We start from the raw sequence: 6,000 nt of genomic DNA on the forward strand, positions 1-6,000 counted from the left end.
TGGCATACTTTCGCAGTTTGTCAAAATTAGTCCCTGTAAGCGAATAAACTTGATTTCGGCATACCAAACCCTCCAAAACTTATTTCTAAGTTATGTAAAGGTTATTTAAGGTATGTTAAGCCTATGTCACTATTCCGGAGTGTTTTTCGCGTTAAACTAATTACGTTTATGCGCGTATAACTTTCTAGAAAGCGATTTAGAGCTCGAAATCGAACAAGAATTGATATGTGCAAATGATACACATATTTATACAAATCCCAAGTATGAAACACAATATTTGATTGGTTTGGTATTTGTTTGATGGTTGTAGTGACACAGGTGTCACAGTCTCCCCTACTTTAGGAAATTTCGTCCCGAAATTTAATTTTAGAGGAAACTTGTGTGTGCTCGAAATCAGAGTCGGAGAGTGTAAGATAACATAACATTGGTCAAGGTCCAGGACTTCTAGTAACTTTAATAACGCTACGTTCACAATGTAATAAGGAACACTTATATATAGGAAGTACCAGCGGCGTATCCACCATGCCCCTTTTTACATTGTTCCTGTTTCGTTATTCTCATCACTATGGGTCTTAACACATGACAAAACTTGCTGTGGTTTCTGTGCAGTGAATTTCATAATTATGTATGCATCCATAATTACGTAATTCCTTGCACAGTCCGCACAGTTTATTTCATAATGCGTAGGGAAAATAAATCGAAAAAACATGAAGTGACTTGACTAGACCACCAAAGGATCTTTTTAACTAGATCAACGAACGATCTTTTTAACTAGATCAACACATGATCTTCTTAATTAGACCGTCGCACGATTTCCTTAAATAGACCACTTAAGGGATCTTTTCAGCTATATCATCACATGATATTCCTAACCAGATTTTTGAATCAATCTTTTTAACTAGACCACTCAAGGGGTCCAAGTACTTCACAATCCAAGGGACTTAACTATAACATAGAAGCCCATTAAGGATTTAAGAGAGTACCTTTGGATATCTACTATGAATCCTTCATACTGAGACATGGAGGATTCTACGAGGATTTGGATAATGAATATTTGGGTCACATAAGAACACAAAACATATAAGAAAACACATAAGCGTATAAAACATAATTGTTTAACTTGATTCTTCATTTTGTTAATTTGTTGTTGATTTGTGCATATGCATATAAAGTACTCCAGGAATCCAATCTATGGATTCCACTTGGCACTTTAAACATCTTTAAGAATCTAACTATGAAGATAGGAAGATCTTAATAGGAATTTGGCTTTGTTTCTTAAAAGAAACGAGTATTTAAGATTTTCGGGGAGATCACAAGTGACCATAAAAATGACAGAACCACGCAAGTAGTTTGTCTTATAAGGAACACAGTTCCTTGGTGTCGGTATCGTAGGGTTGTATCAACCATACACACAAACATAACACTTTCATAAAATAAAATTGAAACAACAAAATTTATTTATATAACAACTGAGTCGATTCAAAATATCCAAAAGATAACATATAAGGAAATACAAAAGACTAATTGTTCACTGCTGCATTGTCGTTCGCGTTTGCCTCGTTTATGTTAAACACTCGTCCACGCGCTGGATTTGCGTTAACATGTCTTGGGCAATTGTTTCGGTAGTGAGTAAGGTCACCATAGTTATAACACGACCCAGGTGGAAACCGTGCTTGCGCAACAACAGGATTTGAAGCTGCTTGATTTGCATAACGGCAGGTATTGACCAAATGTCCCAATCGCCCACAGTGGGTACATTTGTGACACTGTACTTGCTCCAGATGATGACGGTTGCATTTGTTGCACAAGGGTGCGGTACCAACATAATTTTTCCTTGCACGAGGTTGTGCTGGCTAGTTTGGTGCAACCTGATTGTCCTGAGCAGTTATTGCGCAGTTTTGTGAAGCCTTGCGCTTCTTCTTGTTGGATGTTTCGGCCTGTTTATCCTTTGGTTATTCTTGTGCAGACTTGTTAGATGGTTTCGGGTCACCCTTCGAAAAATCTTACCTTTCCTGATCTGGGATTCAGTCAAGGTAGCAGACAATTTAATGGGCTGTCTGACGGTAGTAGGGTTGCTACCAGTAACGATATCTTGAACTAGGTCAGGAAGACCATCAATGTACTTTTCAATTGCCTTATCCACAGGCGTAACCATGGCAGGACATAACAGGCTCAGTTCTTCATAACGGTCAGTATAGGCTTGATGTTCACCACTTTCTTGCTTTAAATCATCGAATTCGCTTTCCAACGCTCTAAGCTCATGACGAGGACAGAACTCCTTCATCATTAGAGCTCGAAGCTCTTCCCAAGTTTGAGCTAGTGCCACATCGGCACCCCTATCACGCATCACACCGTTCCACCATGTAAGAGCACGCTTCTCGAATGCACTGGATGCAAACTCAACCTTACGCTCATTCGGACATTGCACATGTCTGAATGTGCTCTCCAAACTTTCAAACCATTGTAGGAGCGTGGTTGCTCCTTGAGACCCAGAAAACTTCAAAGGTTTAGCAGAATTGAAGGTCTTGAAACTACACTGAGCATTGTTGTTGTTATTGTTGTTGTATAACTGATGAATTTGGGTTACTATGCCCGGAAGCACAACAACCATTTGCTGAACGACAAGGGCTGCGGCTTCTTCATTAGTTTGAGGTTGTGCTTCTCGTCGAGGAGGCATTGTCTAAAAATGTGACACTCGAGGTTTTTCCATTCGAACACCTTGTAATATTTCGTGTGTATATAAATATTATTAAATGGAAACGTGATTTTTTTTGCATGATATGTAATGTATGTATGTAATATATATATATATGAGAGCCGAAACCACGACCCGAGACCATGACTCGCAACCGGGCGGTTGCGAGTGGGCCACTCGGTCTCGAGTGGGCCGTTGAGCCGAAACCGGTTTGGGCCGAAACCCCCCCCAAGCCCAACTCGTGACCCCCCCCTTGATATATATCCCACCCTTTTCCCCACTTGCTTCATTTTACACACCAACACTTCTTCTAGTCTCTCTCACTAAGAAAACCCTCTACAAACACTACTTCTCTTCTACAAAAATCGGTTCAAGCTTGGAGCAATCGGTAGGAATCTCGGTCAAGAAATCTCGGATCATTCGGACACTTCATCTCCTCGGCTTCTTCCTTTATTTCGGCTCATTCTTCTCCTTCTCAACCGGTTAGTCACCATTATGTGCATAGGACTTATGTTGTGTATATGAACTAAGAAAGGGTTGGTTAGTAGTTTATGCATGATTATTAGGTTGTTTTGTGAATATGTGTTAACATGACTAAAATGACTTGATATTGGTAGTTTACAAGTGTTCATAGCCAACTACACTATGCTTTAAAGTTTCTTGCAAATATGATGTTGATAAACATAAGATTTCGGCTATAGAGTGTAGGTTTCTTTGTTCTTGCATGATGATCTTGTTGATATATGTATTTTTGGTTCATAAAAGTATGATTTTGTTATGGTGAAAACCCTAGAAATTATGAACATAAGAAGAACTTGTTTGAATATGGTTTGAAGGTTCTAAAATGGCAAAGTTTGATCTATATTTACCAATGGGCAGATGAGGAAAAGTGTTAGTGAAATATTATTGGTTGTTTCCTATTATGGGCCTGAATTCTTGGTACAATTTGGACTGTCATATCTGCATCATCACGTGTACATGAAAGTGACAGATTACGACTCGCAATCACGGCTTTCCGACTCGAAACCACACCGTTGCGACTCGCAACCAAAGCATGACAAGTCGAAACCACGAGATTTCGACTCGAGACTACGACGGTTGCGACTCGCAACCAACACGTGACAACTCGAGACCACGGTTGCGACTCGCAACCATAACGTGACAAGCCGAGACCACCTGGTTGCGACTCGAGACCAGCTGGTTGCGAGTGGGCTGTCCATTCTGGTTATTGGGCCAATACGTGTTTAACTTGGGCTAATTGTTGACTGGATTGTATGTTGCTGTATTCTGTTTGACCGTGTTACTGTTAGGGCCGGCCCAATAACCCCATGACTATTTACTTGTATGCTTGATACGTGTTAGTTATGTGTAAGTTTTTACGTGAATGCTTGTATACCGAACCTGACCTATACCGGTAACCATGTTAGGACGTGGTGACCAACGTGATTGACAAGTAACCTAAACCTACCGAGCAACCCAAGGTGAGTTCACAACTTAAAAGCATGCGTCCCGGTGGTTTGGGACACGAGACTAACAACTCTATCCCCTGGTAAAAGGGGATACCATTTACATACCTTCCCTAGTTATTGGGAACCAAACTTACTTTTATTTCCCGGGTAATGGGAAACCTTTTTGGTTAATTACTGTTTATACGGATTGCAACTAACGGCACTAAACGAAACTCTATCACTCAAGTCCCTACTACAAATACCGATTAGTCGCCGGGTTAGGCGAACGGGTTATTAGTTGATAGCGCTATTTAGGTGTTTACCAGCCTCACACCGTGCCCTGGTTTGGGACGGTCGTGAACTAATGTACTCAGATATTCGTCAATGATGATAGAACATTGACATCGGGGCATCCTGCGGATACGCAACGGTTACCTAGTGTTCGGTATTGGAAAAACAGTTTAGTCGCTAATTTTTGGGGTAGCTCCCCAGGGCATGTATAAACGGATGAATTAACCGGTGAAACAAGTTTTTGGTAATTAAAACTGGACAACTAGTGAACTCACTCAGCATTATTGTTGACCCCTTACTGCATGCTTTGCAGGTAACCAGTGACGAAGGAGCTTGCAGCTTGGGAATGTGTAGTGCCTGTTCACCCTTGTGTTGGGTGTTACCTTATTTTGAATCATGAACTTTGTTTTAAACTACCTTACCTATGCTTCCGCTACTTGTTACTGTTTTGAACTTAAAACTTTAAACTCTGAACTTAATATTTGCTATGCTTATGAATAGTAAGTATTACTTTTGATTTCAACTTAAATGTTCGGTATAATTGGTGGCTGGATCCTGGTCAGTCACGCCCTCGAAGCGGGTGTTATCCGCGGGTGGATTTTGGGGGTGTGACAGATTGGTATCAGAGCCATTGGTTATAGTGAACTTGGTTTTAAAAAGGGAAAAATCTTTTTGGAGAAAACCAGACTATAACCCGTGACTCGTAACGACACTACACTCCAAGTGCAAGGCTCGATACTTTTGACCTCATAGCTCGGACTAGTGTTTACTTGTTTGCTTTATGTTTCCTGATTTACTATACGTACTAGTATGCCTAAAACGGATAGATACACCTCTCTCTTCTATCTCATTCTCGCTACATTACGACATCGCACTCATACTGTGTTTTCTGGTTATGAAGACAATGAGTGGACGCGGAAGAGGAAACATTAACATGACGCAGGCTCAGTTCACTAACCTGCTCAACACAGTGGCTGCGGCTTTCGCAGCTCACCCTATAGGTAAGCTCGTTGTTTTAGGATGTTTAGATCCTACCGCCACATCGACTTTTCGCCTCTAAACCTATACGCTTCGCTTCTCACGAACAGGTCAGCATGCACCTGCGCAACCACCAGTGTGTACTTTCAAAACTTTCATGGATTGCAAGCCTCTCCCTTTCAACGGCACTGAGGGTGCCATAGGCCTTCTACATTGGATTGAGAAAATTGAAGCTGTCTTTGCTGTTTGCGAGTGTCCTCCTGCAAATTGGGTAAAGTTTGCTACTGCTACGCTTGAAGGGAGCGCGCTTTCTTGGTGGAAGGCGCAGATTCAGATGTTTGGGTTAGAAACTGCAAATGCTACTGCGTGGGAGGATTTCAAGGATATGATTAAGGATGAATACTGTCACCGGGATGACATCCACAAGCTTGAGAACGAGTACTATGAGCTCAAGATGGTTGGGTCGGAGATTGAGACCTACACCAAACTGTCTAATGACTATGCTGCTCTTTGCCCAAATATGTCTCGACCTATGTACCGAAGGATCGAGCTGTACATCAAGGGTTTGGCTCCAGAAATTCGAAGCCA

Source organism: Helianthus annuus, chromosome 5 (assembly GCF_002127325.2).
Source record: "Helianthus annuus cultivar XRQ/B chromosome 5, HanXRQr2.0-SUNRISE, whole genome shotgun sequence".
Taxonomy (NCBI): domain Eukaryota; kingdom Viridiplantae; phylum Streptophyta; class Magnoliopsida; order Asterales; family Asteraceae; genus Helianthus; species Helianthus annuus.